Genomic DNA, 11,445 nt, shown 5'->3' on the forward strand with positions numbered 1-11,445 from the left:
TCAAGATTATTATTATTATTATTATTTTTGCATATTCCAATGTCATTTGTTGAAAAGACTATCCTATCTCCATTTCATTGCCTTTGCACCTTTGTCAAAAATCAATTGACCATACTATGTGGGTCTCTTTCTGGACTTTCTAATCTACGCCATTGTCTATCCTTTCCTCAATACCATATCATATACCCGTATGATTAGCCACTTTTCTGCATTTACATTATAGTTAATTAGAAAGTTAAGTATCAAAATTTTCCTTAAAACTGCATCTCTTTCACCATTTTTAATCTATTTATTTTTAGAAGTACTCTGCTCAAATTGTTCACTGTTTCCTTAATTTTTAGTTTCAAAATTCAAAAGTCAGCCTGTCTAAAAGGCTACATACTGCATGATTCCATTTATATAACATCATGGAAAAGGAAAAACTATAGACATAGTAAAGATATCAGAGGTTTCTAGGGTTCGGGGCAAGAGAGGATTGAATTGGTGAAGCACAGGTGATTTTTTTAGGGAGGTGAAGCTATTCTGTATCATACTGTGATGGTGGTGGCTGGCCTTGAGGTACCCTGTCCGGGAATTGATCCCAGGTCTCCCACATGGAAAGCAAGAATTCTACCACTGAGCCACCACTGCCGCTGAACCACCCACATGGAAAGCCAGAATTCTACCACTGAACCACCACCCATCTGTCATTGGAGACTTGCCTGTTGCTATGATGCTGAGCAGGTTTCAGCAGAGCTTCCAGACTAAGATGGACTAGGAAGAAATGCCTAGTGATCTACTTCTGAAAATGAGCCAATGAAAACTTTATGAATCACAACAGAACATCATTGTCTGGCTCTCTTGTTTTGGAACTATTATCAGGAAGAATCTGTCGCTGGAGAAGGGCGTCATGTTTGGTGAAGTAGTGGGATAACTAGGGTGAGTGTGACCCTCGGTAACTGGCACGATAGTGGCAATGATGGACTTGAACATGCTGGCAATCGTTAGGATGATGCAAGACCAAGAAATGTTTCCTTCTGTTGGATATAAAGTCTCCATGAGTCAGAGTCAACTTGATGGCAGCTATCTACTTATCTATCTATCTACCTACCTATCTATTTAGAGCTTTAAGCAGAGAGTTGGAATAAGGAAACCACTTAGTGAATACAGTCAGAGAACTCTGAGAGAATTTTTTGGCTGAGGTAAGAAAGAATGAGTCACAGGATAATTCGTGGATAAGAACCTTCTAGACAGAGGGGCCCTGAGATAAGGATGAGGTTGGTGGGATAGAAAGAAGGTAAGCACGGTTGGGTTGAATGGAGCATAGGGAAGAGTGGTGCAAGACCACTTCAAAGATGTAGAGAAGTTTCAGTAAAGAGTTGGATGTTACTCTGAGGGCTATGGGAAGCCATCGGAGGGCTCTAAGCCAGAAGTGACATGATCTGATTATTGAAGTGCTTGTTTGGAAACCCTGGTGGTATAGTGGTTAAGTGCTATGGCTGCTAACCAAGAGGTCGGCAGTTCGAATCCTCCAGGCACTCCTTGGAAACTCTATGGTGCAGTTCTACTCTGTCCTATAGGGTCACTATGAGTTGGAATCGACTCGACGGCAGTGGGTTTTTGTTTTACTACAAATGATGGCCATCTTCTCTATTGTCTCATTTAAGCGTCACCACAAGCCTGTGCTCTACGTTTTAGTACTGGAATCTTACAAAAACACAACTGATGCTCAGGGAGGATATTTGCCCCATCCAAGGTCATGTGGGTAATGGGGAGAATTGAGGACTTTAAAGAGTAGAGAGCAGGAATCAGCCGCCTTTCCACTGGAGCCCTCTTTGCTTAATAATTGATGGAGGGTAAATGTGACTTTTCTGAATTCACTGTTAAAAGACACAATTGGTGGGGTATTTTCTCAATACTCTGCAAAGTAAGCTGAAACTCATCTTTCAAAGAAGCAGGAGTATAGTACCTTTCCTTATTTTTCTCCCAGGTCTATCTTTTACCCATGTTTTTGCTGAGTCTGCATATGAGCCAACCACAGTGGCTATCAGGGCATTAACTGATGAGCTGCGATGGGGCGGAAGGGCCCAGAAGGCGGTTAGAGCTGAGGGAATGCTGAGGAGCAGGACATAGGGGAAGAAGGAATGGACCACCTGAAACAAGCTGCTCAGCCATACTAAAAACCCCAGTCAACACCCCTTCCCCCTTCTCTTTGTCTTGGTAACCACAAGCTTGTTTTGAGCAGGAAATCGCAGCAGGTAGTGGCTCCGTCCACTGATTAGCCGTAGTTACACCTTGAAGCATGCACAGATTGAAATCACACCCTTCAACTGACCCCCCCAACCCCCGAATATAGGCATGGGAGGGCTAAAGGCAGAAAATTCCGGGTACCAAACCCAACCACCTGACGCCTTTGGAAACAAAAAGCTCTCCAGCCCCCTTAGTCAGCGAGCATGTGGCCTTAAGGTCACTAGACCCCACGCGCTTCTTGTATGCGCAGACAATAAACTTGCCACTTTCTGTTTCCGTTGCAATCAGTGTCTGTCTTCTTTCAATTGGCTAATAAGACAGGACAAGAACCCGAGTGGCATTCGGTTACACACCTAGAGCGCTTCAGACAGCCTAATTCAACAACACTATCAACAACAACAAAAAGCACTGCTGTCAAGTTAATTCCAACTCATGGTGGCCTCACATGTTATAAAATAGAACTGTTCCATCGGGTCTTCTTGGCTGTAATCTTTATGGAAGTGGCACTGTTGGGTGGGTTCAAACTGCCAACTTTTAGGTCAGTAATAGAGCACAAACCATTTGCTCCACCCAGCGCAGGGACTCCTCTCATTAACACCACTGTGGTTGTTGTTGTGTGCTGTCCAGTGGATTCCAACTCATAGTGACTCTGTTGGACAGAGTAGAGCCGCCCCATAGGGTTTCCAAGGCTGTGATCTTTACGGAAGCAAACTGCCACATCTTTCTTCTGCAGGGCAGCTGGCTGGTTCGAACCGGTGATCTTTCGGTTAGAAGCTGAGTGCTTGATCACTGTGCCACCAGGGCTCCAGTGCTTCCAAATGGGACTATAAACCGAACCAGACCAGTTGCTGTCCCGTCAATTCATGGTAACCTTATGTGCTGCAGAGTAGAAGTGTGCCCCATATGGTTTTCAAGGCTGTGACCTTTCAGAAGCAGATCACCAGGCCTTTCTTCAGAGGTGCCTCTGGGTGGGTTTGAACCACCAATCTTTCAGTTAGTAATTGATCACTTTACTATTTGTACCACCCAGGGACTTGTAGAGGGAACTATACCCTCAGCCTTTGTGTCAGCCAGGAATGTGGACACAATTCTGGAGTGGGCAGTGGTATTCTGGTGTTCATGAGACAAGAAGTATGAGGCTAAGTGTAAAGACCTGGGTCCCTACCCCTGGACCTCTGGTTAAGTGAGAAAAAATGGACCCCAAATTTATCGAAAAATATATTTTAGTCAGATTTTCAGTTACTCATAAGAAATGTATTTCCTAATTAAGGCTGAGAAGCAGTTACTGAGAACTTGCTTAGAAAGAGCGATGGAAATACTGGAATAGAATTAAGTATAGAGTTATCAACAGGTATCTGAGATTGGTTGGTTATGTCCCTATAGACAAAACAAATGCTAAAGAAAAATAAACGGAAATTTAGAAAAAAGGAAACACAGGCAATCCACCCACTTTTAGGTTTTTAATAAAAAGGTCACGTATTTGGCACACACACACACCCATATTCACACAACGTTTTGGTCTTCCATGTCCCTTTACCTGTGAAGACCCATAAATTTAATAAGCAGAATTGAAATATCCATTCCTAAAGCTAAGCTTCATTTCTAGAAGTTCTATCTTTAACTAAAACAATAGTTCTCTACTCTGTTTTGCATCATTGGAATATCTGGGGAGTCAAAATAATACCTGGCTCCATTTCGCCTCCAGACCAAGGGAAACTTACAGGTTCTCATTCAGCAGATCTGGGTGAGGCCAGGACATTTGTATTTTTCAAATGGTCCCCAAGTGATTTTGACAGACAGCTAGCATGGAACACCACGGACCTCAATGAATGAACTTTAGTCTGGCCATCCACTGGTCTGAGTCACCTGAGTGGTAAGTACCATGATGTAGAATAACACAGTTGGCTAAGAAAGTCTTCTATTAGGTCAGAAAGAAAATCTCAGTTCAAGTTCTAGCTTCACCAGTAAATTGGACCATCTTGAGCAATTTATTAAATCTTTCTAAGCCTCTGTTTCTTCACTGAAGACTAAATGAAATAATTGATATAATGTACCTAGCAAGATAGTATTCACATTATTTGTGGAATTTTGTGATAGCCGATTTCCCAATGGCTACTTGTAAGTTAGATAAGGAATCCCTGGGTTATATAAATGGTGAAGCACTAGACAGCTAGCTGAAGGGTTAGGGGTTCAAAACCAGCCAAAGGAGTCTAGGAAGACAGGCCTGGCAATCTGCTTCCAAATGGTAACAGTCTTGAAAACCCTGTGGAGCATTCTACTCTACACACACAGGGTCGCCGCGAGTCTGAATCAACTCAACGGCAACTAATAACAACAATAAATTTGCAAATGGGAGTTCCTGGGTGATACAAACAGTTAACTGAAGGATTGGCTGTTCAAGTCCACCAAGAGATGCCTTAGAAGAAAGGTTTGGTGATCTACTTCCGAAAAATCAGTCCCTGAAAACTTTATGGAGCACAGTTCTACTCTGACACACGTGGGGTTACCATGAATCTGAATCAACTTCACACTCGATGGTCACTGTTTTCTTTTTTGCAAGTTAGCGTGACCTCCAAATATGAAGAACATGAAGTACTGCTAATATCTACGTAAGTCCAGTTACGTTTCTGAATCCAACAAAATCATCCAAGAGTGACTAAATTTAAAAAATTTGGAGGATATATTTGGGACGGTCTCACTTAAAATACACACCAGTGAATGCAAAAAATGTGCTTTAGAGTCCGCAGGAGACTCTCTACGAGAGTGACAACCAGGGCTGTTGAAACTGGAATCAGTGAAAAACTTTAGAAGTATGCTCAGAGAGACAGATAATTTTGGTTAAGATGCTATTAAAAATGAAAACAAAGTTTAAAAACAGTGACTACAAGTATGAACCTCAAATAAAAATATCCGTAGGGCGTTGCAGGCTGTGATTTGCAAACTCCCTGCTTCTTACAGAACTAGCCTGTGTAGCATCACCACAGAGGGCCACAACAGGGATGTTATTTACTTAACCATGGGTAACATTGTTCTCCAGAGCAACCCTGGGGAAGCCAGAAAATAAAAGTTTCTTCGTTATAATGATGGAACCATAGCCTGAGAGTTAAAGCAACCACTTAAGACCTGACCTGTTTCTTTTAAGGATTAAAAATTCATAGCCCATAGGTTAAGCGCCTTGGATAACACATTCTAGGTAAACGATGGAGGTAATGACAAGCCTCTAGGTTTGCTAACGTCAATCTTGCTGTGGTCGTTAGCTGCCAACTAGTCAGTCCCTGCTTATGGTAACCCTATCCACAAAGGAACAAAACACTGTCCAGTCCTGTGCCATCCCCCTAATTGGTTGCATTTAGGACTGTTGTGATCCGGAGAGCCTTCACTGGCTGATTTGTGGAAGTAGATCACCAGGCCTTTCTTCGTAGCTCACCTTAGTCTGGGAGCTCTACTGAAACCTGTTCAGCATGACAGCAACACGCAAGCCTCCACAGACAGACAGGTAGTGGCTGAGTATGTGGTGCGCTGGCCAGGAATCAAACCCGGGTCTCCGCAAGAAAAGTGGGAGTTCTACCACTGAATCACCACTGTCCCCATGTCAGTTTTAGTGCCCTTGATATTTCTCTCAGAGTTGCACTGTCCAACAAGGCAGCCGCGAGCTGTATGTGACTTTTAAACTCTTGAAACATGGCTAGGTTGAGTTGAGATGTGTGGGTTGTGTACTCAACACACCAGATTTCAAAGACTTAGCAAGAAAAAGTACGCACAATAGTGCATTAATTTTTATAACGATTACATGTTGAAATGATAAATAAAAAAAATAAAAATAAATTAAAAAAGATTTTTTTTTTAATATATTGTATTAAATAAAAGATACTACCAAAATTAAGTCCACATGTTTCTTTTTACTTTCTTTTTTAATGTGGCTGGCAGAAGATCTAAAACTACGTACGTGGTGTACATTCTATTTCCACTGGACAACCCTGTCTCAGTTTCCCTTTGCCAAGATATGTTAACAGAATCCAGCGAACACGATAAAAAAGATCCACAGCCATTTAAAAGTTACAGGGGAGTGGCCAGAAATAAAGGGAGAAAGGGCCCTAGAAAGAAAGAGGACTCAGATATGTGTTGCTGTTGTTGGGTACCATCAAGTCGATTTTCGACTTGTAGTGACTCCATGTGGCAGAGTAGAACTGCCCCCGTAGGGTTTTCTAGGCTGTCATCTTTACGGGAGTAGATCCCCAGGCCTTTCTCCAGCAGAGCAGCTGAGTGGATTCGAACCACCAACCTTCCTGTGAGCAGCTGAGCACTGAACTGTTGCACCACCAGGGCTCTGAAGGTTGAAATTCTAGATGTATTTTCCAGAAGGTGATTTTCTGATCTCCTAAAGGCATGAAAAATCCACTCAACAGAAGGAATAGATAATGTCTCACTGAGTGTGTTCAGGGACAAAGCTTATCAAACTTAAAGGCTACCAACTGGTCTTTCTTGTGTCTTTCTTGTTTCATAGAGAAAAAAAAGTATTACCTACAGCTTTTAAAGGTTGGGTTGTGCATTTCTTCTAGTTTCCAATAAGGCTCAAGATGATGGAGAAAATTTTAGTAAAAATAAGTTATTTTTATCTGAGAAATGCCAAACATAAATATATATATATTTTTACAGTAAAACTGACTTTATAGATACATATATATGTGTTTGTTGTTGTTGTTGTTAGTTGTAGTTGACTCTGTTCTCTGACTGGTAATGACCCCATGTGTATCAGGGTAGAACTGTTTCATAAGGTTTCCAAGACTGTGACCTTTTAGAAGCAGATCCCTAGGTCTTTCTTCCAAGACGTTTCTGGATGTGTTTGAACCTCCAGCCTTTTGGCTAGTATTCAAGTGCGTAACTGTTTGCACCACCCAGGGACTCTGCATATACATGTATATGTTTATATATATATTTATGTATGTATGTACATATATATATATATATGGAAACCCTGGTGGCGTAATGGTTAAGTGCTACAGCTGCTAACCAAAGGGTCGGCAGTTTGTATCTGCCAGGCCTTCCTTGGAAACTGTATGGGGCAGTTTTACTCTATCCTATAGGGTGGCTATGAGTCGGAATCGACTCGACAGCACTGGGCATGGGTATATATATTTAATGCAGACTTTTGTACAAAATAGTAGATTTGTTAAATGCAACACTGTAGATTTGTCCGCTCTCTGGTCAGCACGGGGGTAAGGGCTGGATGTCTGTTGTCTAGCTGGTTTTCATTTGTCCTGGAGGATATTTATTTCTGCCAGATCTAAGATGGAGACAGAAACTTCTACCATTATTCATTTTGTATCACAATAAGTAAGCTTCATTACCAGTAAAAATTTTAATTTCTTTGTGGAAATGCATTCCTTGCTGATTAATTCCATCTTTCCTTCATTTATAAACTGAAGAAGATTTGCTTCAAAACTCAAAGATTAGGTATATTTCATTCTATATTGAGCAAGTAACGAAAGAAAATACATTCACATTATTCAGGAAGCAATCATGGAGATACTTTATAGCTCGTTTATATCACACTAATTCAATGACAAGTCAAACATCATGCCCTTTCATCAATGAAAACTGTAAGGTATTTCAGCTGACTAGATTAAGGGCAATTAACTAAAAAATGAGTTACACACATAAAAGTCATTATTTTTAGGTGGAGGATCCTTTTAATCTACTGAAATTGTTTTCTTTCATGTGCCAAATGTCGGTTTTGCCCAATAAAAGTCAAAACACCCCAAAGCATGAAACGTATGCACCCCATGTATTATGTCAACCTGACTTAGTAACTAACATTGGATATGCCATTTATATATACTATTCCTCAGTGAAAAATAAATATACCATGTCTAAAGATGCAAATTTAGGACTTGAGGAATATCCCAGATAATAAGACAAAACCAAACTGGATTCAGTTGTATAATTCACTAGTCCTCAAAGTGACGTCTTTGCTTTTTAACACTTTAGAGGTCTTTTCCAGCAGATTTGCCCAATGCAATATATAATTTGATTTCTTGATTGCTGCTTCCATGGGTGTTGATTGTGGATCCAAATAAAATGAAATCCCTGACAACTATGATATTTTCTCTGTTAATCATGATGTTGCATATTGGTCCAGTTGTGAGGATTTTTGTTTTATGTTAAGGTATAATCCATAATGAAGGCTGTGGCCTTTGATCTTCATCAGTAAGTGCTTCAAGTTCTCTTCAATTTCAGCAAGCAAGATTGTGTCATCACATAACACAGGTTGTTAATGAGTCTTTCTCCAATCCTGATGACATGATTTCTTCACATAGTCCAGTTTCTTGGATTATTTGCTCAGCACGCAGACTGAATATGTATAGTGAAAGGATGCAACCCTGACACATGCCTTTTCTGACTTTAAATCACACAATATCCTCTTGCTTTGTGTGAACAACTGCCTCTTGGTCTATGTACAGGTTCTTCATGAGCACAATTAAATGTTCTGCAGTTCCCATTCTTTGCAATGTTATCCATAATTTGTTATAATCCACACAGCTGAACACCTTTGCATAGTCAATAAAAGACAGGTAAGCATCTTTGTTGGTATTCTCTGCTTTCAGCCAAGATCTATCTGACATCAGCAGTGATATCCCTCTTTCCACCTCCTCTTCTGAATCTGATAGTACCCTGTTGATGTACCGTTGCAGCCACTTTTGAATGATCTTCAGCACAAAGAACTACAATGTGACTGAGCAATTCCACTCTTAGGTATATACTGAAAAGATTTGAAAGCAGAGACTTAAAAAGAGACAAGTACACCAGTATTCATTGCAGCACTATTCACAATAGCCAAAAGGTGGAAACAATCTAGATGCCCATCAACAGATGAACGGATAAACAAAATGTGGTACATAATACAATGGAATACTACTCAGCCAGTAGGATAAATGAATTCTTGTTACACGCTACAGTATGGATGGAGCTTGAGGACATTATGCTGACCGAAATAAGGCAATCATAAAATGACACATATTGCATGACCTCACTTACATAAAAGACAGGAAAAGGCAAATGTGTAGAGACCAAAGTTTATTAGGAGTTACAAGGGGCAGGAGGGAAGGGGAAAATAGAGGTTAACAGTGATGGAAAATTTCATTGATTAAGGGTAGTGTTGGACAGCCAATTACTGTAATTGCTGTCAATAAGTTGTACACCTGTAAAAAGTTGAACTGGCAAAAGTTGTGTGAATGATATACTTCCAACAATGGCAAAAAAAAAAAAGAGTAGCTACTGAGGCTGCTTATGTACAACCAAACACCTCATGGGATTTGGTTCCTTGGTCTGGATCTTCAGGGTCATGTTTTCATGGGAAATCTCAGTTAATTGGCCTAATAACATGTTTAGTGCTTCTGTTTTACTTCCTAATTTATTATGTAGTACCTAGGGTCTTAAAAAAAAACCCATCCAAGGCACAACATTTGGTCTCTATTCATCTTGAGCATTAGAGGAAGAAGGAGAGCCAGGAATAGGAGGAGGATATGGAATGTGTGGCTAATTGCCTCCATGAATAACTGCATCCTTTGCCATGACACCAGAAGAACTAGATGGTGCCCAGCTACCATCATCACTGAACATTTTGATCAAAGATTCCATAGAAGAATCGTGATCAAAAGGGGAAAAATCTGGAACAAAATTTCAAATTTACATGGACTCCAGACTTTCTGGAGCCATGAGGGTAGATGAATCCCTGAAACTGTTGCACAGAGATAATCTTAAGCCAAAAGTATCCCCTGAAGTCTTAAGCCAAAAATATCCCCTGAAGTCTTCTTAAAACCTAATACTATTTTAACTTAAAACCTTAAGCCAAAAACATCCCCTGAAGTCTTCTTAAAATCTAATACTGTTTTAACTTAAATGTTGTCTGCCTTGCGCATTATGCTCTTTTAAGAACTATCTGTATTGGATGAAATTGACAATGGCCACTGGAAAGAATAGATAGAAACCTTAGGAGATGATGAGTTTATGTTAATTATGGAGGAAAAACTCAGAAAAGGAGGGTGAGAATGGTTGCACAACCCAAAAAATGTAATCAATGTCACTGAATTGTACATGTAGAAACTGTTGAATTGGTGTATGTTTTGTTGTATAGTCTCAACAACAACAACAAAATAAATAAATTTAAAACAACAACAACAAAAAGTTTGCATCTCCTAAGAACGCAGTGCCATTGTAAGGATCCCTTTAAAAAACCTGTTGCCATCAAGTCAATTCCAACTCATACTGACTCTATAGGACAGAGGAGAACTACCCCACAGGGTTCTCAAGGCTGTAATCTTTATGGGATCTGATCATCAGGTCTTTTCTCCCGTGGAGCTGCTGGTTTAGTTTGAACCACCCACCATTTGGTTAGCAATCAAGTGCTTACCCACTGGTCCATCAGGGCTCCTATTGTAAGAATAGAAACCTCAAAGCACACTGTGTGGCTAATATGAATTTGTCATGAATTAGGTTATTTCCAAAACATTCACTGAGCATCTTTTATGATTCTAGGCTGTCAGGATGCAGTGATGATTAAAAAGAAGACTCTGCCTGTATTCTAACTGGAAGATACAGCTGATAAAGTTATAAGTAAACATCATAATGACATTACATTAAGGTTCTGTGACGTGCATAAAGTGGCAATGGCACTGAGAGATTGGCCAGGGGCTACTTTAAACCCCATGAACATCTCCTCTGAGGAGGTGATTTTGCTTTTTCTTAATTACTTATTTTAAAAATATGTCATACCTCCATGGTCTTGGGGAATATCTAGCTCAATTGGCATAACATAGTTTATAAAGAAAATGTTCTACATTCTACTTTGGTGAGTAGTGTCTGAGGTCTTAAAAGCCTGTGAGTGGCCATCTAAGATGCTCCATTGATCTCACCCCTTCAGGAGCAATGGAGAACAAAGAAAACAAATGACTCAAGGGAAAGATTAGTCCAAAGGACTAATGAACCACAACTACCACGGCCTCCACCAGACTGAGTCCAGTACAAGAAGATCGTGCCTGGATACCAGCACTGACCGCTCAACAGGGATCACAATAGAGGGTTCCAAATGCAGCTGGAGAAAAACGTACAACAACAATCTAACTCAAAAAAAGACCAGACGTACTGGCCTGACAGAGACTGGAGAAACCCCAAGAGTATGGCCCCTGGACACTCTTTTAGCTCAGTAATGAAGTCACT

The sequence above is a fragment of the Loxodonta africana genome, chromosome 24 (assembly GCF_030014295.1).
Source record: "Loxodonta africana isolate mLoxAfr1 chromosome 24, mLoxAfr1.hap2, whole genome shotgun sequence".
NCBI lineage: Eukaryota > Metazoa > Chordata > Mammalia > Proboscidea > Elephantidae > Loxodonta > Loxodonta africana.